The sequence below is a fragment of the Anomaloglossus baeobatrachus genome, unplaced genomic scaffold, assembly GCF_048569485.1.
Source record: "Anomaloglossus baeobatrachus isolate aAnoBae1 unplaced genomic scaffold, aAnoBae1.hap1 Scaffold_3312, whole genome shotgun sequence".
Taxonomy (NCBI): domain Eukaryota; kingdom Metazoa; phylum Chordata; class Amphibia; order Anura; family Aromobatidae; genus Anomaloglossus; species Anomaloglossus baeobatrachus.
In genome coordinates this window covers 1-24,460 of record NW_027442694.1, presented here as the reverse complement: position 1 = coordinate 24,460, position 24,460 = coordinate 1, and the positions used below count along the sequence as shown (strand labels likewise).

The 24,460-nt window shown below is 46.5% G+C and overlaps 15 non-coding genes across 15 annotated transcripts; all 15 read right to left on the bottom strand.

Annotated features, from left to right (window-relative positions):
* Positions 1-413: 413 nt before the first annotated feature.
* LOC142270682 (U2 spliceosomal RNA) lies at positions 414-604 on the bottom strand. The gene has a single exon (XR_012735925.1). It is a non-coding gene; the product is annotated as a U2 spliceosomal RNA (small nuclear RNA).
* A 1,387-nt stretch (positions 605-1,991) lies between these two features.
* On the bottom strand, positions 1,992-2,182 carry LOC142270681 (U2 spliceosomal RNA). Its single transcript, XR_012735924.1, has one exon. It is a non-coding gene; the product is annotated as a U2 spliceosomal RNA (small nuclear RNA).
* Positions 2,183-3,569: 1,387 nt separating this feature from the next.
* Positions 3,570-3,760, bottom strand: LOC142270680 (U2 spliceosomal RNA). Its single transcript, XR_012735923.1, has one exon. It is a non-coding gene; the product is annotated as a U2 spliceosomal RNA (small nuclear RNA).
* Positions 3,761-5,147: 1,387 nt separating this feature from the next.
* LOC142270679 (U2 spliceosomal RNA) lies at positions 5,148-5,338 on the bottom strand. Its single transcript, XR_012735922.1, has one exon. It is a non-coding gene; the product is annotated as a U2 spliceosomal RNA (small nuclear RNA).
* Positions 5,339-6,725: 1,387 nt separating this feature from the next.
* Positions 6,726-6,916, bottom strand: LOC142270678 (U2 spliceosomal RNA). Its single transcript, XR_012735921.1, has one exon. It is a non-coding gene; the product is annotated as a U2 spliceosomal RNA (small nuclear RNA).
* Positions 6,917-8,303: 1,387 nt separating this feature from the next.
* LOC142270677 (U2 spliceosomal RNA) lies at positions 8,304-8,494 on the bottom strand. Its single transcript, XR_012735920.1, has one exon. It is a non-coding gene; the product is annotated as a U2 spliceosomal RNA (small nuclear RNA).
* A 1,387-nt stretch (positions 8,495-9,881) lies between these two features.
* Positions 9,882-10,072, bottom strand: LOC142270675 (U2 spliceosomal RNA). The gene has a single exon (XR_012735919.1). It is a non-coding gene; the product is annotated as a U2 spliceosomal RNA (small nuclear RNA).
* A 1,387-nt stretch (positions 10,073-11,459) lies between these two features.
* On the bottom strand, positions 11,460-11,650 carry LOC142270674 (U2 spliceosomal RNA). The gene has a single exon (XR_012735918.1). It is a non-coding gene; the product is annotated as a U2 spliceosomal RNA (small nuclear RNA).
* A 1,387-nt stretch (positions 11,651-13,037) lies between these two features.
* Positions 13,038-13,230, bottom strand: LOC142270725 (U2 spliceosomal RNA). Its single transcript, XR_012735962.1, has one exon. It is a non-coding gene; the product is annotated as a U2 spliceosomal RNA (small nuclear RNA).
* Positions 13,231-15,419: 2,189 nt separating this feature from the next.
* LOC142270673 (U2 spliceosomal RNA) lies at positions 15,420-15,610 on the bottom strand. Its single transcript, XR_012735917.1, has one exon. It is a non-coding gene; the product is annotated as a U2 spliceosomal RNA (small nuclear RNA).
* Positions 15,611-16,997: 1,387 nt separating this feature from the next.
* LOC142270722 (U2 spliceosomal RNA) lies at positions 16,998-17,188 on the bottom strand. Its single transcript, XR_012735960.1, has one exon. It is a non-coding gene; the product is annotated as a U2 spliceosomal RNA (small nuclear RNA).
* A 1,387-nt stretch (positions 17,189-18,575) lies between these two features.
* LOC142270709 (U2 spliceosomal RNA) lies at positions 18,576-18,766 on the bottom strand. The gene has a single exon (XR_012735949.1). It is a non-coding gene; the product is annotated as a U2 spliceosomal RNA (small nuclear RNA).
* Positions 18,767-20,153: 1,387 nt separating this feature from the next.
* Positions 20,154-20,344, bottom strand: LOC142270696 (U2 spliceosomal RNA). Its single transcript, XR_012735938.1, has one exon. It is a non-coding gene; the product is annotated as a U2 spliceosomal RNA (small nuclear RNA).
* Positions 20,345-21,731: 1,387 nt separating this feature from the next.
* On the bottom strand, positions 21,732-21,922 carry LOC142270684 (U2 spliceosomal RNA). The gene has a single exon (XR_012735927.1). It is a non-coding gene; the product is annotated as a U2 spliceosomal RNA (small nuclear RNA).
* A 1,387-nt stretch (positions 21,923-23,309) lies between these two features.
* On the bottom strand, positions 23,310-23,500 carry LOC142270668 (U2 spliceosomal RNA). Its single transcript, XR_012735914.1, has one exon. It is a non-coding gene; the product is annotated as a U2 spliceosomal RNA (small nuclear RNA).
* Between the last annotated feature and the right edge of the window lie 960 nt (positions 23,501-24,460).

Here is a 24,460-nt window from a genome sequence, read left to right as displayed (position 1 = left end):
CCAAAAACCAATGCATGATAGGAATAAACAGGTAACTTTCTTTGGAGTGGAAGCGGAGAGATCGCACCAGATGCCAATTCTAGATCTTATCACACCTGTGGTCACTGCAGCAGCAGGTGAATCCACTTTGTCCAAAAGGGATCTATTCCATTCAATTGCAAATGATCTAGATAAGACAGAGAACTGCAGCACGGGGACATAGCCGAGTTGGTCAGGTTGAGTGGTGATGAGTTTGCTATTTGGATGAATAAAGAAAGTCAAAAGTGTGAAAGATAAAAAACAAAAGGAGGAAGTGTGAAAAGTGAATGGGCCAAATTGAGGTGCATATGAAGACGTATGCTTTCTTCCAATTCATTAAATCGGGCTAATATGAATCAGGTGAATTGAGTTCTGCTTTTGGAAACTGGGTTAAGAAGGGGTGCACCGTTCCTGGAGGTACTGCAATACCAGGTCAATGCGTGGAGTGGACAGAGCAAGCTCTTTTTCCATCTCCCTGTTCTAAAAATCCATTTAATATATGGTCCCCAGATAGGGGACGTATCAGATATTAAACTGATAAGAACAGATACTACACTTGATCTTAGCCAAAAGGCCGAGAAGCGATAACCAGAATTGGTTTGGGCCTCGAGTGGCACCCTGGCCTATGCCGGACACATCTTAGGGAGAGAGAGCGAGAGGGAGACAAACCCACGCCTACACAAGACATTTTGTCACCCAAGCCAACCCTTGAAAAGGCTGCTTTGCAGAGCAAAAACAAGAAGAATGGTGCGTTTTGCAGCCGCCGCCCACTGCAATGAATCTGAATAACTCCTCCTTTAGGGCGCAAGCAACTCCCCTCCCCCTTGCAGTCTTTCCAATTCACGATACAAAAAGACGGACAGGACAGGTTGCCTGACTTTCCGTCACTGCCACCCTTTGCCATCCTTACCCGTAGAAAGCCCTTTCATCATCCCCAAACCCTAATCTTTTCCCTTTCCTTCCCAGCCCCCAAACCCTGCCCTCTGTACCTTTCTCACCACCCGCTTCCCTTCTCCTGTCATCCCCCTACCACCCGGGAAAAAAAGAGATTGCCCCCTCCTTCCACTAGCCCACCCTCCCACCCAAAGAACAACTTCTTCTGCGCAGCTTGTTTTCTAGGCAGCAGCGCTATTGTGATGTCATCGGGGGGCATTGTGACAAGCCGCCAGTGTTCCGTCTCTTCATGTTGTGCACAGTTCAAACGGAAAATACATCAACAGGCAGACTACAGAAAAGCTTACTATCAAAGGTTAGAGGGGGGCTTTCTCAGAGGGCTTTTTACAGTTTTTCTATTCCCAATTAGCCGTTTAAGTGTACTTATTGAAAGTAGTAATTCTTTCATAGGCCGCCCTTTCTTAGTATTTGACGTTCCTTATATTGCGGTATGAGGCTTCGCAGTAGGTTGCAAACATTCATCACCCATGACTGTCCCCAATTGAGCTCAGAAGCTCAATGTCTATCATGACCTCTCTTTTAGAATGTCCAAGAGCAAGCAAACTATTCCTCCAGGAGAGGGCGCCAACAGACTACTAAAGAGATCATCATTACTCAAAGAAAACCCCAAAAACCAATGCATGATAGGAATAAACAGGTAACTTTCTTTGGAGTGGAAGCGGAGAGATCGCACCAGATGCCAATTCTAGATCTTATCACACCTGTGGTCACTGCAGCAGCAGGTGAATCCACTTTGTCCAAAAGGGATCTATTCCATTCAATTGCAAATGATCTAGATAAGACAGAGAACTGCAGCACGGGGACATAGCCGAGTTGGTCAGGTTGAGTGGTGATGAGTTTGCTATTTGGATGAATAAAGAAAGTCAAAAGTGTGAAAGATAAAAAACAAAAGGAGGAAGTGTGAAAAGTGAATGGGCCAAATTGAGGTGCATATGAAGACGTATGCTTTCTTCCAATTCATTAAATCGGGCTAATATGAATCAGGTGAATTGAGTTCTGCTTTTGGAAACTGGGTTAAGAAGGGGTGCACCGTTCCTGGAGGTACTGCAATACCAGGTCAATGCGTGGAGTGGACAGAGCAAGCTCTTTTTCCATCTCCCTGTTCTAAAAATCCATTTAATATATGGTCCCCAGATAGGGGACGTATCAGATATTAAACTGATAAGAACAGATACTACACTTGATCTTAGCCAAAAGGCCGAGAAGCGATAACCAGAATTGGTTTGGGCCTCGAGTGGCACCCTGGCCTATGCCGGACACATCTTAGGGAGAGAGAGCGAGAGGGAGACAAACCCACGCCTACACAAGACATTTTGTCACCCAAGCCAACCCTTGAAAAGGCTGCTTTGCAGAGCAAAAACAAGAAGAATGGTGCGTTTTGCAGCCGCCGCCCACTGCAATGAATCTGAATAACTCCTCCTTTAGGGCGCAAGCAACTCCCCTCCCCCTTGCAGTCTTTCCAATTCACGATACAAAAAGACGGACAGGACAGGTTGCCTGACTTTCCGTCACTGCCACCCTTTGCCATCCTTACCCGTAGAAAGCCCTTTCATCATCCCCAAACCCTAATCTTTTCCCTTTCCTTCCCAGCCCCCAAACCCTGCCCTCTGTACCTTTCTCACCACCCGCTTCCCTTCTCCTGTCATCCCCCTACCACCCGGGAAAAAAAGAGATTGCCCCCTCCTTCCACTAGCCCACCCTCCCACCCAAAGAACAACTTCTTCTGCGCAGCTTGTTTTCTAGGCAGCAGCGCTATTGTGATGTCATCGGGGGGCATTGTGACAAGCCGCCAGTGTTCCGTCTCTTCATGTTGTGCACAGTTCAAACGGAAAATACATCAACAGGCAGACTACAGAAAAGCTTACTATCAAAGGTTAGAGGGGGGCTTTCTCAGAGGGCTTTTTACAGTTTTTCTATTCCCAATTAGCCGTTTAAGTGTACTTATTGAAAGTAGTAATTCTTTCATAGGCCGCCCTTTCTTAGTATTTGACGTTCCTTATATTGCGGTATGAGGCTTCGCAGTAGGTTGCAAACATTCATCACCCATGACTGTCCCCAATTGAGCTCAGAAGCTCAATGTCTATCATGACCTCTCTTTTAGAATGTCCAAGAGCAAGCAAACTATTCCTCCAGGAGAGGGCGCCAACAGACTACTAAAGAGATCATCATTACTCAAAGAAAACCCCAAAAACCAATGCATGATAGGAATAAACAGGTAACTTTCTTTGGAGTGGAAGCGGAGAGATCGCACCAGATGCCAATTCTAGATCTTATCACACCTGTGGTCACTGCAGCAGCAGGTGAATCCACTTTGTCCAAAAGGGATCTATTCCATTCAATTGCAAATGATCTAGATAAGACAGAGAACTGCAGCACGGGGACATAGCCGAGTTGGTCAGGTTGAGTGGTGATGAGTTTGCTATTTGGATGAATAAAGAAAGTCAAAAGTGTGAAAGATAAAAAACAAAAGGAGGAAGTGTGAAAAGTGAATGGGCCAAATTGAGGTGCATATGAAGACGTATGCTTTCTTCCAATTCATTAAATCGGGCTAATATGAATCAGGTGAATTGAGTTCTGCTTTTGGAAACTGGGTTAAGAAGGGGTGCACCGTTCCTGGAGGTACTGCAATACCAGGTCAATGCGTGGAGTGGACAGAGCAAGCTCTTTTTCCATCTCCCTGTTCTAAAAATCCATTTAATATATGGTCCCCAGATAGGGGACGTATCAGATATTAAACTGATAAGAACAGATACTACACTTGATCTTAGCCAAAAGGCCGAGAAGCGATAACCAGAATTGGTTTGGGCCTCGAGTGGCACCCTGGCCTATGCCGGACACATCTTAGGGAGAGAGAGCGAGAGGGAGACAAACCCACGCCTACACAAGACATTTTGTCACCCAAGCCAACCCTTGAAAAGGCTGCTTTGCAGAGCAAAAACAAGAAGAATGGTGCGTTTTGCAGCCGCCGCCCACTGCAATGAATCTGAATAACTCCTCCTTTAGGGCGCAAGCAACTCCCCTCCCCCTTGCAGTCTTTCCAATTCACGATACAAAAAGACGGACAGGACAGGTTGCCTGACTTTCCGTCACTGCCACCCTTTGCCATCCTTACCCGTAGAAAGCCCTTTCATCATCCCCAAACCCTAATCTTTTCCCTTTCCTTCCCAGCCCCCAAACCCTGCCCTCTGTACCTTTCTCACCACCCGCTTCCCTTCTCCTGTCATCCCCCTACCACCCGGGAAAAAAAGAGATTGCCCCCTCCTTCCACTAGCCCACCCTCCCACCCAAAGAACAACTTCTTCTGCGCAGCTTGTTTTCTAGGCAGCAGCGCTATTGTGATGTCATCGGGGGGCATTGTGACAAGCCGCCAGTGTTCCGTCTCTTCATGTTGTGCACAGTTCAAACGGAAAATACATCAACAGGCAGACTACAGAAAAGCTTACTATCAAAGGTTAGAGGGGGGCTTTCTCAGAGGGCTTTTTACAGTTTTTCTATTCCCAATTAGCCGTTTAAGTGTACTTATTGAAAGTAGTAATTCTTTCATAGGCCGCCCTTTCTTAGTATTTGACGTTCCTTATATTGCGGTATGAGGCTTCGCAGTAGGTTGCAAACATTCATCACCCATGACTGTCCCCAATTGAGCTCAGAAGCTCAATGTCTATCATGACCTCTCTTTTAGAATGTCCAAGAGCAAGCAAACTATTCCTCCAGGAGAGGGCGCCAACAGACTACTAAAGAGATCATCATTACTCAAAGAAAACCCCAAAAACCAATGCATGATAGGAATAAACAGGTAACTTTCTTTGGAGTGGAAGCGGAGAGATCGCACCAGATGCCAATTCTAGATCTTATCACACCTGTGGTCACTGCAGCAGCAGGTGAATCCACTTTGTCCAAAAGGGATCTATTCCATTCAATTGCAAATGATCTAGATAAGACAGAGAACTGCAGCACGGGGACATAGCCGAGTTGGTCAGGTTGAGTGGTGATGAGTTTGCTATTTGGATGAATAAAGAAAGTCAAAAGTGTGAAAGATAAAAAACAAAAGGAGGAAGTGTGAAAAGTGAATGGGCCAAATTGAGGTGCATATGAAGACGTATGCTTTCTTCCAATTCATTAAATCGGGCTAATATGAATCAGGTGAATTGAGTTCTGCTTTTGGAAACTGGGTTAAGAAGGGGTGCACCGTTCCTGGAGGTACTGCAATACCAGGTCAATGCGTGGAGTGGACAGAGCAAGCTCTTTTTCCATCTCCCTGTTCTAAAAATCCATTTAATATATGGTCCCCAGATAGGGGACGTATCAGATATTAAACTGATAAGAACAGATACTACACTTGATCTTAGCCAAAAGGCCGAGAAGCGATAACCAGAATTGGTTTGGGCCTCGAGTGGCACCCTGGCCTATGCCGGACACATCTTAGGGAGAGAGAGCGAGAGGGAGACAAACCCACGCCTACACAAGACATTTTGTCACCCAAGCCAACCCTTGAAAAGGCTGCTTTGCAGAGCAAAAACAAGAAGAATGGTGCGTTTTGCAGCCGCCGCCCACTGCAATGAATCTGAATAACTCCTCCTTTAGGGCGCAAGCAACTCCTCTCCCCCTTGCAGTCTTTCCAATTCACGATACAAAAAGACGGACAGGACAGGTTGCCTGACTTTCCGTCACTGCCACCCTTTGCCATCCTTACCCGTAGAAAGCCCTTTCATCATCCCCAAACCCTAATCTTTTCCCTTTCCTTCCCAGCCCCCAAACCCTGCCCTCTGTACCTTTCTCACCACCCGCTTCCCTTCTCCTGTCATCCCCCTACCACCCGGGAAAAAAAGAGATTGCCCCCTCCTTCCACTAGCCCACCCTCCCACCCAAAGAACAACTTCTTCTGCGCAGCTTGTTTTCTAGGCAGCAGCGCTATTGTGATGTCATCGGGGGGCATTGTGACAAGCCGCCAGTGTTCCGTCTCTTCATGTTGTGCACAGTTCAAACGGAAAATACATCAACAGGCAGACTACAGAAAAGCTTACTATCAAAGGTTAGAGGGGGGCTTTCTCAGAGGGCTTTTTACAGTTTTTCTATTCCCAATTAGCCGTTTAAGTGTACTTATTGAAAGTAGTAATTCTTTCATAGGCCGCCCTTTCTTAGTATTTGACGTTCCTTATATTGCGGTATGAGGCTTCGCAGTAGGTTGCAAACATTCATCACCCATGACTGTCCCCAATTGAGCTCAGAAGCTCAATGTCTATCATGACCTCTCTTTTAGAATGTCCAAGAGCAAGCAAACTATTCCTCCAGGAGAGGGCGCCAACAGACTACTAAAGAGATCATCATTACTCAAAGAAAACCCCAAAAACCAATGCATGAGAGGAATAAACAGGTAACTTTCTTTGGAGTGGAAGCGGAGAGATCGCACCAGATGCCAATTCTAGATCTTATCACACCTGTGGTCACTGCAGCAGCAGGTGAATCCACTTTGTCCAAAAGGGATCTATTCCATTCAATTGCAAATGATCTAGATAAGACAGAGAACTGCAGCACGGGGACATAGCCGAGTTGGTCAGGTTGAGTGGTGATGAGTTTGCTATTTGGATGAATAAAGAAAGTCAAAAGTGTGAAAGATAAAAAACAAAAGGAGGAAGTGTGAAAAGTGAATGGGCCAAATTGAGGTGCATATGAAGACGTATGCTTTCTTCCAATTCATTAAATCGGGCTAATATGAATCAGGTGAATTGAGTTCTGCTTTTGGAAACTGGGTTAAGAAGGGGTGCACCGTTCCTGGAGGTACTGCAATACCAGGTCAATGCGTGGAGTGGACAGAGCAAGCTCTTTTTCCATCTCCCTGTTCTAAAAATCCATTTAATATATGGTCCCCAGATAGGGGACGTATCAGATATTAAACTGATAAGAACAGATACTACACTTGATCTTAGCCAAAAGGCCGAGAAGCGATAACCAGAATTGGTTTGGGCCTCGAGTGGCACCCTGGCCTATGCCGGACACATCTTAGGGAGAGAGAGCGAGAGGGAGACAAACCCACGCCTACACAAGACATTTTGTCACCCAAGCCAACCCTTGAAAAGGCTGCTTTGCAGAGCAAAAACAAGAAGAATGGTGCGTTTTGCAGCCGCCGCCCACTGCAATGAATCTGAATAACTCCTCCTTTAGGGCGCAAGCAACTCCCCTCCCCCTTGCAGTCTTTCCAATTCACGATACAAAAAGACGGACAGGACAGGTTGCCTGACTTTCCGTCACTGCCACCCTTTGCCATCCTTACCCGTAGAAAGCCCTTTCATCATCCCCAAACCCTAATCTTTTCCCTTTCCTTCCCAGCCCCCAAACCCTGCCCTCTGTACCTTTCTCACCACCCGCTTCCCTTCTCCTGTCATCCCCCTACCACCCGGGAAAAAAAGAGATTGCCCCCTCCTTCCACTAGCCCACCCTCCCACCCAAAGAACAACTTCTTCTGCGCAGCTTGTTTTCTAGGCAGCAGCGCTATTGTGATGTCATCGGGGGGCATTGTGACAAGCCGCCAGTGTTCCGTCTCTTCATGTTGTGCACAGTTCAAACGGAAAATACATCAACAGGCAGACTACAGAAAAGCTTACTATCAAAGGTTAGAGGGGGGCTTTCTCAGAGGGCTTTTTACAGTTTTTCTATTCCCAATTAGCCGTTTAAGTGTACTTATTGAAAGTAGTAATTCTTTCATAGGCCTCCCTTTCTTAGTATTTGACGTTCCTTATATTGCGGTATGAGGCTTCGCAGTAGGTTGCAAACATTCATCACCCATGACTGTCCCCAATTGAGCTCAGAAGCTCAATGTCTATCATGACCTCTCTTTTAGAATGTCCAAGAGCAAGCAAACTATTCCTCCAGGAGAGGGCGCCAACAGACTACTAAAGAGATCATCATTACTCAAAGAAAACCCCAAAAACCAATGCATGATAGGAATAAACAGGTAACTTTCTTTGGAGTGGAAGCGGAGAGATCGCACCAGATGCCAATTCTAGATCTTATCACACCTGTGGTCACTGCAGCAGCAGGTGAATCCACTTTGTCCAAAAGGGATCTATTCCATTCAATTGCAAATGATCTAGATAAGACAGAGAACTGCAGCACGGGGACATAGCCGAGTTGGTCAGGTTGAGTGGTGATGAGTTTGCTATTTGGATGAATAAAGAAAGTCAAAAGTGTGAAAGATAAAAAACAAAAGGAGGAAGTGTGAAAAGTGAATGGGCCAAATTGAGGTGCATATGAAGACGTATGCTTTCTTCCAATTCATTAAATCGGGCTAATATGAATCAGGTGAATTGAGTTCTGCTTTTGGAAACTGGGTTAAGAAGGGGTGCACCGTTCCTGGAGGTACTGCAATACCAGGTCAATGCGTGGAGTGGACAGAGCAAGCTCTTTTTCCATCTCCCTGTTCTAAAAATCCATTTAATATATGGTCCCCAGATAGGGGACGTATCAGATATTAAACTGATAAGAACAGATACTACACTTGATCTTAGCCAAAAGGCCGAGAAGCGATAACCAGAATTGGTTTGGGCCTCGAGTGGCACCCTGGCCTATGCCGGACACATCTTAGGGAGAGAGAGCGAGAGGGAGACAAACCCACGCCTACACAAGACATTTTGTCACCCAAGCCAACCCTTGAAAAGGCTGCTTTGCAGAGCAAAAACAAGAAGAATGGTGCGTTTTGCAGCCGCCGCCCACTGCAATGAATCTGAATAACTCCTCCTTTAGGGCGCAAGCAACTCCCCTCCCCCTTGCAGTCTTTCCAATTCACGATACAAAAAGACGGACAGGACAGGTTGCCTGACTTTCCGTCACTGCCACCCTTTGCCATCCTTACCCGTAGAAAGCCCTTTCATCATCCCCAAACCCTAATCTTTTCCCTTTCCTTCCCAGCCCCCAAACCCTGCCCTCTGTACCTTTCTCACCACCCGCTTCCCTTCTCCTGTCATCCCCCTACCACCCGGGAAAAAAAGAGATTGCCCCCTCCTTCCACTAGCCCACCCTCCCACCCAAAGAACAACTTCTTCTGCGCAGCTTGTTTTCTAGGCAGCAGCGCTATTGTGATGTCATCGGGGGGCATTGTGACAAGCCGCCAGTGTTCCGTCTCTTCATGTTGTGCACAGTTCAAACGGAAAATACATCAACAGGCAGACTACAGAAAAGCTTACTATCAAAGGTTAGAGGGGGGCTTTCTCAGAGGGCTTTTTACAGTTTTTCTATTCCCAATTAGCCGTTTAAGTGTACTTATTGAAAGTAGTAATTCTTTCATAGGCCGCCCTTTCTTAGTATTTGACGTTCCTTATATTGCGGTATGAGGCTTCGCAGTAGGTTGCAAACATTCATCACCCATGACTGTCCCCAATTGAGCTCAGAAGCTCAATGTCTATCATGACCTCTCTTTTAGAATGTCCAAGAGCAAGCAAACTATTCCTCCAGGAGAGGGCGCCAACAGACTACTAAAGAGATCATCATTACTCAAAGAAAACCCCAAAAACCAATGCATGATAGGAATAAACAGGTAACTTTCTTTGGAGTGGAAGCGGAGAGATCGCACCAGATGCCAATTCTAGATCTTATCACACCTGTGGTCACTGCAGCAGCAGGTGAATCCACTTTGTCCAAAAGGGATCTATTCCATTCAATTGCAAATGATCTAGATAAGACAGAGAACTGCAGCACGGGGACATAGCCGAGTTGGTCAGGTTGAGTGGTGATGAGTTTGCTATTTGGATGAATAAAGAAAGTCAAAAGTGTGAAAGATAAAAAACAAAAGGAGGAAGTGTGAAAAGTGAATGGGCCAAATTGAGGTGCATATGAAGACGTATGCTTTCTTCCAATTCATTAAATCGGGCTAATATGAATCAGGTGAATTGAGTTCTGCTTTTGGAAACTGGGTTAAGAAGGGGTGCACCGTTCCTGGAGGTACTGCAATACCAGGTCAATGCGTGGAGTGGACAGAGCAAGCTCTTTTTCCATCTCCCTGTTCTAAAAATCCATTTAATATATGGTCCCCAGATAGGGGACGTATCAGATATTAAACTGATAAGAACAGATACTACACTTGATCTTAGCCAAAAGGCCGAGAAGCGATAACCAGAATTGGTTTGGGCCTCGAGTGGCACCCTGGCCTATGCCGGACACATCTTAGGGAGAGAGAGCGAGAGGGAGACAAACCCACGCCTACACAAGACATTTTGTCACCCAAGCCAACCCTTGAAAAGGCTGCTTTGCAGAGCAAAAACAAGAAGAATGGTGCGTTTTGCAGCCGCCGCCCACTGCAATGAATCTGAATAACTCCTCCTTTAGGGCGCAAGCAACTCCCCTCCCCCTTGCAGTCTTTCCAATTCACGATACAAAAAGACGGACAGGACAGGTTGCCTGACTTTCCGTCACTGCCACCCTTTGCCATCCTTACCCGTAGAAAGCCCTTTCATCATCCCCAAACCCTAATCTTTTCCCTTTCCTTCCCAGCCCCCAAACCCTGCCCTCTGTACCTTTCTCACCACCCGCTTCCCTTCTCCTGTCATCCCCCTACCACCCGGGAAAAAAAGAGATTGCCCCCTCCTTCCACTAGCCCACCCTCCCACCCAAAGAACAACTTCTTCTGCGCAGCTTGTTTTCTAGGCAGCAGCGCTATTGTGATGTCATCGGGGGGCATTGTGACAAGCCGCCAGTGTTCCGTCTCTTCATGTTGTGCACAGTTCAAACGGAAAATACATCAACAGGCAGACTACAGAAAAGCTTACTATCAAAGGTTAGAGGGGGGCTTTCTCAGAGGGCTTTTTACAGTTTTTCTATTCCCAATTAGCCGTTTAAGTGTACTTATTGAAAGTAGTAATTCTTTCATAGGCCGCCCTTTCTTAGTATTTGACGTTCCTTATATTGCGGTATGAGGCTTCGCAGTAGGTTGCAAACATTCATCACCCATGACTGTCCCCAATTGAGCTCAGAAGCTCAATGTCTATCATGACCTCTCTTTTAGAATGTCCAAGAGCAAGCAAACTATTCCTCCAGGAGAGGGCGCCAACAGACTACTAAAGAGATCATCATTACTCAAAGAAAACCCCAAAAACCAATGCATGATAGGAATAAACAGGTAACTTTCTTTGGAGTGGAAGCGGAGAGATCGCACCAGATGCCAATTCTAGATCTTATCACACCTGTGGTCACTGCAGCAGCAGGTGAATCCACTTTGTCCAAAAGGGATCTATTCCATTCAATTGCAAATGATCTAGATAAGACAGAGAACTGCAGCACGGGGACATAGCCGAGTTGGTCAGGTTGAGTGGTGATGAGTTTGCTATTTGGATGAATAAAGAAAGTCAAAAGTGTGAAAGATAAAAAACAAAAGGAGGAAGTGTGAAAAGTGAATGGGCCAAATTGAGGTGCATATGAAGACGTATGCTTTCTTCCAATTCATTAAATCGGGCTAATATGAATCAGGTGAATTGAGTTCTGCTTTTGGAAACTGGGTTAAGAAGGGGTGCACCGTTCCTGGAGGTACTGCAATACCAGGTCAATGCGTGGAGTGGACAGAGCAAGCTCTTTTTCCATCTCCCTGTTCTAAAAATCCATTTAATATATGGTCCCCAGATAGGGGACGTATCAGATATTAAACTGATAAGAACAGATACTACACTTGATCTTAGCCAAAAGGCCGAGAAGCGATAACCAGAATTGGTTTGGGCCTCGAGTGGCACCCTGGCCTATGCCGGACACATCTTAGGGAGAGAGAGCGAGAGGGAGACAAACCCACGCCTACACAAGACATTTTGTCACCCAAGCCAACCCTTGAAAAGGCTGCTTTGCAGAGCAAAAACAAGAAGAATGGTGCGTTTTGCAGCCGCCGCCCACTGCAATGAATCTGAATAACTCCTCCTTTAGGGCGCAAGCAACTCCCCTCCCCCTTGCAGTCTTTCCAATTCACGATACAAAAAGACGGACAGGACAGGTTGCCTGACTTTCCGTCACTGCCACCCTTTGCCATCCTTACCCGTAGAAAGCCCTTTCATCATCCCCAAACCCTAATCTTTTCCCTTTCCTTCCCAGCCCCCAAACCCTGCCCTCTGTACCTTTCTCACCACCCGCTTCCCTTCTCCTGTCATCCCCCTACCACCCGGGAAAAAAAGAGATTGCCCCCTCCTTCCACTAGCCCACCCTCCCACCCAAAGAACAACTTCTTCTGCGCAGCTTGTTTTCTAGGCAGCAGCGCTATTGTGATGTCATCGGGGGGCATTGTGACAAGCCGCCAGTGTTCCGTCTCTTCATGTTGTGCACAGTTCAAACGGAAAATACATCAACAGGCAGACTACAGAAAAGCTTACTATCAAAGGTTAGAGGGGGGCTTTCTCAGAGGGCTTTTTACAGTTTTTCTATTCCCAATTAGCCGTTTAAGTGTACTTATTGAAAGTAGTAATTCTTTCATAGGCCGCCCTTTCTTAGTATTTGACGTTCCTTATATTGCGGTATGAGGCTTCGCAGTAGGTTGCAAACATTCATCACCCATGACTGTCCCCAATTGAGCTCAGAAGCTCAATGTCTATCATGACCTCTCTTTTAGAATGTCCAAGAGCAAGCAAACTATTCCTCCAGGAGAGGGCGCCAACAGACTACTAAAGAGATCATCATTACTCAAAGAAAACCCCAAAAACCAATGCATGATAGGAATAAACAGGTAACTTTCTTTGGAGTGGAAGCGGAGAGATCGCACCAGATGCCAATTCTAGATCTTATCACACCTGTGGTCACTGCAGCAGCAGGTGAATCCACTTTGTCCAAAAGGGATCTATTCCATTCAATTGCAAATGATCTAGATAAGACAGAGAACTGCAGCACGGGGACATAGCCGAGTTGGTCAGGTTGAGTGGTGATGAGTTTGCTATTTGGATGAATAAAGAAAGTCAAAAGTGTGAAAGATAAAAAACAAAAGGAGGAAGTGTGAAAAGTGAATGGGCCAAATTGAGGTGCATATGAAGACGTATGCTTTCTTCCAATTCATTAAATCGGGCTAATATGAATCAGGTGAATTGAGTTCTGCTTTTGGAAACTGGGTTAAGAAGGGGTGCACCGTTCCTGGAGGTACTGCAATACCAGGTCAATGCGTGGAGTGGACAGAGCAAGCTCTTTTTCCATCTCCCTGTTCTAAAAATCCATTTAATATATGGTCCCCAGATAGGGGACGTATCAGATATTAAACTGATAAGAACAGATTTTTGATTTAATGAAGCTTTCCAAAGCACCACAAAAAATGCATGACCGAAGTCACACCAAAAACAGTGCAAAGGCTAGGATTCGTGTGGACCCCACCGTGAGGAGAGAGTCCCCAAAAATCAACCCCGTCCCTCCGAGCCAGAAGGCCACAGCAAGGGTCAGGGATCTTCGGTGCTCCCCCAAGCCGAAGCCTGGTTGAGCCTTGTCGTTGCTCCCAGCGTCCACCCAGGCATCTTACCCAAGTGGAGTAGAGAGCTACTAGTTGTTGGTTTCGCAGCCGAAACTGCCCGGACCGTCAACCGGTGTTGGTTTCTCAGCCCAAGGCTAACCGGACCTCCAACCGGGTGTTGGTTTCTCAGCCGAAGCTGACCCAGACCTCCAACCGGGTGTTGGTTTCTCAGCCGAAGCTGACCCGGACCTCCAACCGGGTGTTAGTTTCTCAGCCCAAAGCTGACCAGACCTCCGACCGGGATTATAAAAATTTCCCTTCCTAGCCAGAAGGCCGGGATAGGGTAATATGCTCATAAAGTATGAAAAGGCAAGGTACGGTGTGCTACAGAGCCCAAGGCTTGCCGGGGTCCCAAGCCAGCAAGCTCAGACTCACTCCAGGGTCGTCAGTCCTGGGGCACGTTGTACCATAGCCCCCCACCCTTACTCAGTCTAATAGCCTCGATCCTGGTAGGGCCATGTTTTCCACTAGATGAATATACTATCCACCCAGAGTACTAGCAAGCGCAACCTTCCAGTGTGCATTGTATCATTGTACTAAGGTGGCCTGGAGCTTAAACCACCTCTTCGAACAACACTACACTTGATCTTAGCCAAAAGGCCGAGAAGCGATAACCAGAATTGGTTTGGGCCTCGAGTGGCACCCTGGCCTATGCCGGACACATCTTAGGGAGAGAGAGCGAGAGGGAGACAAACCCACGCCTACACAAGACATTTTGTCACCCAAGCCAACCCTTGAAAAGGCTGCTTTGCAGAGCAAAAACAAGAAGAATGGTGCGTTTTGCAGCCGCCGCCCACTGCAATGAATCTGAATAACTCCTCCTTTAGGGCGCAAGCAACTCCCCTCCCCCTTGCAGTCTTTCCAATTCACGATACAAAAAGACGGACAGGACAGGTTGCCTGACTTTCCGTCACTGCCACCCTTTGCCATCCTTACCCGTAGAAAGCCCTTTCATCATCCCCAAACCCTAATCTTTTCCCTTTCCTTCCCAGCCCCCAAACCCTGCCCTCTGTACCTTTCTCACCACCCGCTTCCCTTCTCCTGTCATCCCCCTACCACCCGGGAAAAAAAGAGATTGCCCCCTCCTTCCACTAGCCCACCCTCCCACCCAAAGAACAACTTCTTCTGCGCAGCTTGTTTTCTAGGCAGCAGCGCTATTGTGATGTCATCGGGGGGCATTGTGACAAGCCGCCAGTGTTCCGTCTCTTCATGTTGTGCACAGTTCAAACGGAAAATACATCAACAGGCAGACTACAGAAAAGCTTACTATCAAAGGTTAGAGGGGGGCTTTCTCAGAGGGCTTTTTACAGTTTTTCTATTCCCAATTAGCCGTTTAAGTGTACTTATTGAAAGTAGTAATTCTTTCATAGGCCGCCCTTTCTTAGTATTTGACGTTCCTTATATTGCGGTATGAGGCTTCGCAGTAGGTTGCAAACATTCATCACCCATGACTGTCCCCAATTGAGCTCAGAAGCTCAATGTCTATCATGACCTCTCTTTTAGAATGTCCAAGAGCAAGCAAACTATTCCTCCAGGAGAGGGCGCCAACAGACTACTAAAGAGATCATCATTACTCAAAGAAAACCCCAAAAACCAATGCATGATAGGAATAAACAGGTAACTTTCTTTGGAGTGGAAGCGGAGAGATCGCACCAGATGCCAATTCTAGATCTTATCACACCTGTGGTCACTGCAGCAGCAGGTGAATCCACTTTGTCCAAAAGGGATCTATTCCATTCAATTGCAAATGATCTAGATAAGACAGAGAACTGCAGCACGGGGACATAGCCGAGTTGGTCAGGTTGAGTGGTGATGAGTTTGCTATTTGGATGAATAAAGAAAGTCAAAAGTGTGAAAGATAAAAAACAAAAGGAGGAAGTGTGAAAAGTGAATGGGCCAAATTGAGGTGCATATGAAGACGTATGCTTTCTTCCAATTCATTAAATCGGGCTAATATGAATCAGGTGAATTGAGTTCTGCTTTTGGAAACTGGGTTAAGAAGGGGTGCACCGTTCCTGGAGGTACTGCAATACCAGGTCAATGCGTGGAGTGGACAGAGCAAGCTCTTTTTCCATCTCCCTGTTCTAAAAATCCATTTAATATATGGTCCCCAGATAGGGGACGTATCAGATATTAAACTGATAAGAACAGATACTACACTTGATCTTAGCCAAAAGGCCGAGAAGCGATAACCAGAATTGGTTTGGGCCTCGAGTGGCACCCTGGCCTATGCCGGACACATCTTAGGGAGAGAGAGCGAGAGGGAGACAAACCCACGCCTACACAAGACATTTTGTCACCCAAGCCAACCCTTGAAAAGGCTGCTTTGCAGAGCAAAAACAAGAAGAATGGTGCGTTTTGCAGCCGCCGCCCACTGCAATGAATCTGAATAACTCCTCCTTTAGGGCGCAAGCAACTCCCCTCCCCCTTGCAGTCTTTCCAATTCACGATACAAAAAGACGGACAGGACAGGTTGCCTGACTTTCCGTCACTGCCACCCTTTGCCATCCTTACCCGTAGAAAGCCCTTTCATCATCCCCAAACCCTAATCTTTTCCCTTTCCTTCCCAGCCCCCAAACCCTGCCCTCTGTACCTTTCTCACCACCCGCTTCCCTTCTCCTGTCATCCCCCTACCACCCGGGAAAAAAAGAGATTGCCCCCTCCTTCCACTAGCCCACCCTCCCACCCAAAGAACAACTTCTTCTGCGCAGCTTGTTTTCTAGGCAGCAGCGCTATTGTGATGTCATCGGGGGGCATTGTGACAAGCCGCCAGTGTTCCGTCTCTTCATGTTGTGCACAGTTCAAACGGAAAATACATCAACAGGCAGACTACAGAAAAGCTTACTATCAAAGGTTAGAGGGGGGCTTTCTCAGAGGGCTTTTTACAGTTTTTCTATTCCCAATTAGCCGTTTAAGTGTACTTATTGAAAGTAGTAATTCTTTCATAGGCCGCCCTTTCTTAGTATTTGACGTTCCTTATATTGCGGTATGAGGCTTCGCAGTAGGTTGCAAACATTCATCACCCATGACTGTCCCCAATTGAGCTCAGAAGCTCAATGTCTATCATGACCTCTCTTTTAGAATGTCCAAGAGCAAGCAAACTATTCCTCCAGGAGAGGGCGCCAACAGACTACTAAAGAGATCATCATTACTCAAAGAAAACCCCAAAAACCAATGCATGATAGGAATAAACAGGTAACTTTCTTTGGAGTGGAAGCGGAGAGATCGCACCAGATGCCAATTCTAGATCTTATCACACCTGTGGTCACTGCAGCAGCAGGTGAATCCACTTTGTCCAAAAGGGATCTATTCCATTCAATTGCAAATGATCTAGATAAGACAGAGAACTGCAGCACGGGGACATAGCCGAGTTGGTCAGGTTGAGTGGTGATGAGTTTGCTATTTGGATGAATAAAGAAAGTCAAAAGTGTGAAAGATAAAAAACAAAAGGAGGAAGTGTGAAAAGTGAATGGGCCAAATTGAGGTGCATATGAAGACGTATGCTTTCTTCCAATTCATTAAATCGGGCTAATATGAATCAGGTGAATTGAGTTCTGCTTTTGGAAACTGGGTTAAGAAGGGGTGCACCGTTCCTGGAGGTACTGCAATACCAGGTCAATGCGTGGAGTGGACAGAGCAAGCTCTTTTTCCATCTCCCTGTTCTAAAAATCCATTTAATATATGGTCCCCAGATAGGGGACGTATCAGATATTAAACTGATAAGAACAGATACTACACTTGATCTTAGCCAAAAGGCCGAGAAGCGATAACCAGAATTGGTTTGGGCCTCGAGTGGCACCCTGGCCTATGCCGGACACATCTTAGGGAGAGAGAGCGAGAGGGAGACAAACCCACGCCTACACAAGACATTTTGTCACCCAAGCCAACCCTTGAAAAGGCTGCTTTGCAGAGCAAAAACAAGAAGAATGGTGCGTTTTGCAGCCGCCGCCCACTGCAATGAATCTGAATAACTCCTCCTTTAGGGCGCAAGCAACTCCCCTCCCCCTTGCAGTCTTTCCAATTCACGATACAAAAAGACGGACAGGACAGGTTGCCTGACTTTCCGTCACTGCCACCCTTTGCCATCCTTACCCGTAGAAAGCCCTTTCATCATCCCCAAACCCTAATCTTTTCCCTTTCCTTCCCAGCCCCCAAACCCTGCCCTCTGTACCTTTCTCACCACCCGCTTCCCTTCTCCTGTCATCCCCCTACCACCCGGGAAAAAAAGAGATTGCCCCCTCCTTCCACTAGCCCACCCTCCCACCCAAAGAACAACTTCTTCTGCGCAGCTTGTTTTCTAGGCAGCAGCGCTATTGTGATGTCATCGGGGGGCATTGTGACAAGCCGCCAGTGTTCCGTCTCTTCATGTTGTGCACAGTTCAAACGGAAAATACATCAACAGGCAGACTACAGAAAAGCTTACTATCAAAGGTTAGAGGGGGGCTTTCTCAGAGGGCTTTTTACAGTTTTTCTATTCCCAATTAGCCGTTTAAGTGTACTTATTGAAAGTAGTAATTCTTTCATAGGCCGCCCTTTCTTAGTATTTGACGTTCCTTATATTGCGGTATGAGGCTTCGCAGTAGGTTGCAAACATTCATCACCCATGACTGTCCCCAATTGAGCTCAGAAGCTCAATGTCTATCATGACCTCTCTTTTAGAATGTCCAAGAGCAAGCAAACTATTCCTCCAGGAGAGGGCGCCAACAGACTACTAAAGAGATCATCATTACTCAAAGAAAACCCCAAAAACCAATGCATGATAGGAATAAACAGGTAACTTTCTTTGGAGTGGAAGCGGAGAGATCGCACCAGATGCCAATTCTAGATCTTATCACACCTGTGGTCACTGCAGCAGCAGGTGAATCCACTTTGTCCAAAAGGGATCTATTCCATTCAATTGCAAATGATCTAGATAAGACAGAGAACTGCAGCACGGGGACATAGCCGAGTTGGTCAGGTTGAGTGGTGATGAGTTTGCTATTTGGATGAATAAAGAAAGTCAAAAGTGTGAAAGATAAAAAACAAAAGGAGGAAGTGTGAAAAGTGAATGGGCCAAATTGAGGTGCATATGAAGACGTATGCTTTCTTCCAATTCATTAAATCGGGCTAATATGAATCAGGTGAATTGAGTTCTGCTTTTGGAAACTGGGTTAAGAAGGGGTGCACCGTTCCTGGAGGTACTGCAATACCAGGTCAATGCGTGGAGTGGACAGAGCAAGCTCTTTTTCCATCTCCCTGTTCTAAAAATCCATTTAATATATGGTCCCCAGATAGGGGACGTATCAGATATTAAACTGATAAGAACAGATACTACACTTGATCTTAGCCAAAAGGCCGAGAAGCGATAACCAGAATTGGTTTGGGCCTCGAGTGGCACCCTGGCCTATGCCGGACACATCTTAGGGAGAGAGAGCGAGAGGGAGACAAACCCACGCCTACACAAGACATTTTGTCACCCAAGCCAACCCTTGAAAAGGCTGCTTTGCAGAGCAAAAACAAGAAGAATGGTGCGTTTTGCAGCCGCCGCCCACTGCAATGAATCTGAATAACTCCTCCTTTAGGGCGCAAGCAACTCCCCTCCCCCTTGCAGTCTTTCCAATTCACGATACAAAAAGACGGACAGGACAGGTTGCCTGACTTTCCGTCACTGCCACCCTTTGCCATCCTTACCCGTAGAAAGCCCTTTCATCATCCCCAAACCCTAATCTTTTCCCTTTCCTTCCCAGCCCCCAAACCCTGCCCTCTGTACCTTTCTCACCACCCGCTTCCCTTCTCCTGTCATCCCCCTACCACCCGGGAAAAAAAGAGATTGCCCCCTCCTTCCACTAGCCCACCCTCCCACCCAAAGAACAACTTCTTCTGCGCAGCTTGTTTTCTAGGCAGCAGCGCTATTGTGATGTCATCGGGGGGCATTGTGACAAGCCGCCAGTGTTCCGTCTCTTCATGTTGTGCACAGTTCAAACGGAAAATACATCAACAGGCAGACTACAGAAAAGCTTACTATCAAAGGTTAGAGGGGGGCTTTCTCAGAGGGCTTTTTACAGTTTTTCTATTCCCAATTAGCCGTTTAAGTGTACTTATTGAAAGTAGTAATTCTTTCATAGGCCGCCCTTTCTTAGTATTTGACGTTCCTTATATTGCGGTATGAGGCTTCGCAGTAGGTTGCAAACATTCATCACCCATGACTGTCCCCAATTGAGCTCAGAAGCTCAATGTCTATCATGACCTCTCTTTTAGAATGTCCAAGAGCAAGCAAACTATTCCTCCAGGAGAGGGCGCCAACAGACTACTAAAGAGATCATCATTACTCAAAGAAAACCCCAAAAACCAATGCATGATAGGAATAAACAGGTAACTTTCTTTGGAGTGGAAGCGGAGAGATCGCACCAGATGCCAATTCTAGATCTTATCACACCTGTGGTCACTGCAGCAGCAGGTGAATCCACTTTGTCCAAAAGGGATCTATTCCATTCAATTGCAAATGATCTAGATAAGACAGAGAACTGCAGCACGGGGACATAGCCGAGTTGGTCAGGTTGAGTGGTGATGAGTTTGCTATTTGGATGAATAAAGAAAGTCAAAAGTGTGAAAGATAAAAAACAAAAGGAGGAAGTGTGAAAAGTGAATGGGCCAAATTGAGGTGCATATGAAGACGTATGCTTTCTTCCAATTCATTAAATCGGGCTAATATGAATCAGGTGAATTGAGTTCTGCTTTTGGAAACTGGGTTAAGAAGGGGTGCACCGTTCCTGGAGGTACTGCAATACCAGGTCAATGCGTGGAGTGGACAGAGCAAGCTCTTTTTCCATCTCCCTGTTCTAAAAATCCATTTAATATATGGTCCCCAGATAGGGGACGTATCAGATATTAAACTGATAAGAACAGATACTACACTTGATCTTAGCCAAAAGGCCGAGAAGCGATAACCAGAATTGGTTTGGGCCTCGAGTGGCACCCTGGCCTATGCCGGACACATCTTAGGGAGAGAGAGCGAGAGGGAGACAAACCCACGCCTACACAAGACATTTTGTCACCCAAGCCAACCCTTGAAAAGGCTGCTTTGCAGAGCAAAAACAAGAAGAATGGTGCGTTTTGCAGCCGCCGCCCACTGCAATGAATCTGAATAACTCCTCCTTTAGGGCGCAAGCAACTCCCCTCCCCCTTGCAGTCTTTCCAATTCACGATACAAAAAGACGGACAGGACAGGTTGCCTGACTTTCCGTCACTGCCACCCTTTGCCATCCTTACCCGTAGAAAGCCCTTTCATCATCCCCAAACCCTAATCTTTTCCCTTTCCTTCCCAGCCCCCAAACCCTGCCCTCTGTACCTTTCTCACCACCCGCTTCCCTTCTCCTGTCATCCCCCTACCACCCGGGAAAAAAAGAGATTGCCCCCTCCTTCCACTAGCCCACCCTCCCACCCAAAGAACAACTTCTTCTGCGCAGCTTGTTTTCTAGGCAGCAGCGCTATTGTGATGTCATCGGGGGGCATTGTGACAAGCCGCCAGTGTTCCGTCTCTTCATGTTGTGCACAGTTCAAACGGAAAATACATCAACAGGCAGACTACAGAAAAGCTTACTATCAAAGGTTAGAGGGGGGCTTTCTCAGAGGGCTTTTTACAGTTTTTCTATTCCCAATTAGCCGTTTAAGTGTACTTATTGAAAGTAGTAATTCTTTCATAGGCCGCCCTTTCTTAGTATTTGACGTTCCTTATATTGCGGTATGAGGCTTCGCAGTAGGTTGCAAACATTCATCACCCATGACTGTCCCCAATTGAGCTCAGAAGCTCAATGTCTATCATGACCTCTCTTTTAGAATGTCCAAGAGCAAGCAAACTATTCCTCCAGGAGAGGGCGCCAACAGACTACTAAAGAGATCATCATTACTCAAAGAAAACCCCAAAAACCAATGCATGATAGGAATAAACAGGTAACTTTCTTTGGAGTGGAAGCGGAGAGATCGCACCAGATGCCAATTCTAGATCTTATCACACCTGTGGTCACTGCAGCAGCAGGTGAATCCACTTTGTCCAAAAGGGATCTATTCCATTCAATTGCAAATGATCTAGATAAGACAGAGAACTGCAGCACGGGGACATAGCCGAGTTGGTCAGGTTGAGTGGTGATGAGTTTGCTATTTGGATGAATAAAGAAAGTCAAAAGTGTGAAAGATAAAAAACAAAAGGAGGAAGTGTGAAAAGTGAATGGGCCAAATTGAGGTGCATATGAAGACGTATGCTTTCTTCCAATTCATTAAATCGGGCTAATATGAATCAGGTGAATTGAGTTCTGCTTTTGGAAACTGGGTTAAGAAGGGGTGCACCGTTCCTGGAGGTACTGCAATACCAGGTCAATGCGTGGAGTGGACAGAGCAAGCTCTTTTTCCATCTCCCTGTTCTAAAAATCCATTTAATATATGGTCCCCAGATAGGGGACGTATCAGATATTAAACTGATAAGAACAGATACTACACTTGATCTTAGCCAAAAGGCCGAGAAGCGATAACCAGAATTGGTTTGGGCCTCGAGTGGCACCCTGGCCTATGCCGGACACATCTTAGGGAGAGAGAGCGAGAGGGAGACAAACCCACGCCTACACAAGACATTTTGTCACCCAAGCCAACCCTTGAAAAGGCTGCTTTGCAGAGCAAAAACAAGAAGAATGGTGCGTTTTGCAGCCGCCGCCCACTGCAATGAATCTGAATAACTCCTCCTTTAGGGCGCAAGCAACTCCCCTCCCCCTTGCAGTCTTTCCAATTCACGATACAAAAAGACGGACAGGACAGGTTGCCTGACTTTCCGTCACTGCCACCCTTTGCCATCCTTACCCGTAGAAAGCCCTTTCATCATCCCCAAACCCTAATCTTTTCCCTTTCCTTCCCAGCCCCCAAACCCTGCCCTCTGTACCTTTCTCACCACCCGCTTCCCTTCTCCTGTCATCCCCCTACCACCCGGGAAAAAAAGAGATTGCCCCCTCCTTCCACTAGCCCACCCTCCCACCCAAAGAACAACTTCTTCTGCGCAGCTTGTTTTCTAGGCAGCAGCGCTATTGTGATGTCATCGGGGGGCATTGTGACAAGCCGCCAGTGTTCCGTCTCTTCATGTTGTGCACAGTTCAAACGGAAAATACATCAACAGGCAGACTACAGAAAAGCTTACTATCAAAGGTTAGAGGGGGGCTTTCTCAGAGGGCTTTTTACAGTTTTTCTATTCCCAATTAGCCGTTTAAGTGTACTTATTGAAAGTAGTAATTCTTTCATAGGCCGCCCTTTCTTAGTATTTGACGTTCCTTATATTGCGGTATGAGGCTTCGCAGTAGGTTGCAAACATTCATCACCCATGACTGTCCCCAATTGAGCTCAGAAGCTCAATGTCTATCATGACCTCTCTTTTAGAATGTCCAAGAGCAAGCAAACTATTCCTCCAGGAGAGGGCGCCAACAGACTACTAAAGAGATCATCATTACTCAAAGAAAACCCCAAAAACCAATGCATGATAGGAATAAACAGGTAACTTTCTTTGGAGTGGAAGCGGAGAGATCGCACCAGATGCCAATTCTAGATCTTATCACACCTGTGGTCACTGCAGCAGCAGGTGAATCCACTTTGTCCAAAAGGGATCTATTCCATTCAATTGCAAATGATCTAGATAAGACAGAGAACTGCAGCACGGGGACATAGCCGAGTTGGTCAGGTTGAGTGGTGATGAGTTTGCTATTTGGATGAATAAAGAAAGTCAAAAGTGTGAAAGATAAAAAACAAAAGGAGGAAGTGTGAAAAGTGAATGGGCCAAATTGAGGTGCATATGAAGACGTATGCTTTCTTCCAATTCATTAAATCGGGCTAATATGAATCAGGTGAATTGAGTTCTGCTTTTGGAAACTGGGTTAAGAAGGGGTGCACCGTTCCTGGAGGTACTGCAATACCAGGTCAATGCGTGGAGTGGACAGAGCAAGCTCTTTTTCCATCTCCCTGTTCTAAAAATCCATTTAATATATGGTCCCCAGATAGGGGACGTATCAGATATTAAACTGATAAGAACAGATACTACACTTGATCTTAGCCAAAAGGCCGAGAAGCGATAACCAGAATTGGTTTGGGCCTCGAGTGGCACCCTGGCCTATGCCGGACACATCTTAGGGAGAGAGAGCGAGAGGGAGACAAACCCACGCCTACACAAGACATTTTGTCACCCAAGCCAACCCTTGAAAAGGCTGCTTTGCAGAGCAAAAACAAGAATGGTGCGTTTTGCAGCCGCCGCCCACTGCAATGAATCTGAATAACTCCTCCTTTAGGGCGCAAGCAACTCCCCTCCCCCTTGCAGTCTTTCCAATTCACGATACAAAAAGACGGACAGGACAGGTTGCCTGACTTTCCGTCACTGCCACCCTTTGCCATCCTTACCCGTAGAAAGCCCTTTCATCATCCCCAAACCCTAATCTTTTCCCTTTCCTTCCCAGCCCCCAAACCCTGCCCTCTGTACCTTTCTCACCACCCGCTTCCCTTCTCCTGTCATCCCCCTACCACCCGGGAAAAAAAGAGATTGCCCCCTCCTTCCACTAGCCCACCCTCCCACCCAAAGAACAACTTCTTCTGCGCAGCTTGTTTTCTAGGCAGCAGCGCTATTGTGATGTCATCGGGGGGCATTGTGACAAGCCGCCAGTGTTCCGTCTCTTCATGTTGTGCACAGTTCAAACGGAAAATACATCAACAGGCAGACTACAGAAAAGCTTACTATCAAAGGTTAGAGGGGGGCTTTCTCAGAGGGCTTTTTACAGTTTTTCTATTCCCAATTAGCCGTTTAAGTGTACTTATTGAAAGTAGTAATTCTTTCATAGGCCGCCCTTTCTTAGTATTTGACGTTCCTTATATTGCGGTATGAGGCTTCGCAGTAGGTTGCAAACATTCATCACCCATGACTGTCCCCAATTGAGCTCAGAAGCTCAATGTCTATCATGACCTCTCTTTTAGAATGTCCAAGAGCAAGCAAACTATTCCTCCAGGAGAGGGCGCCAACAGACTACTAAAGAGATCATCATTACT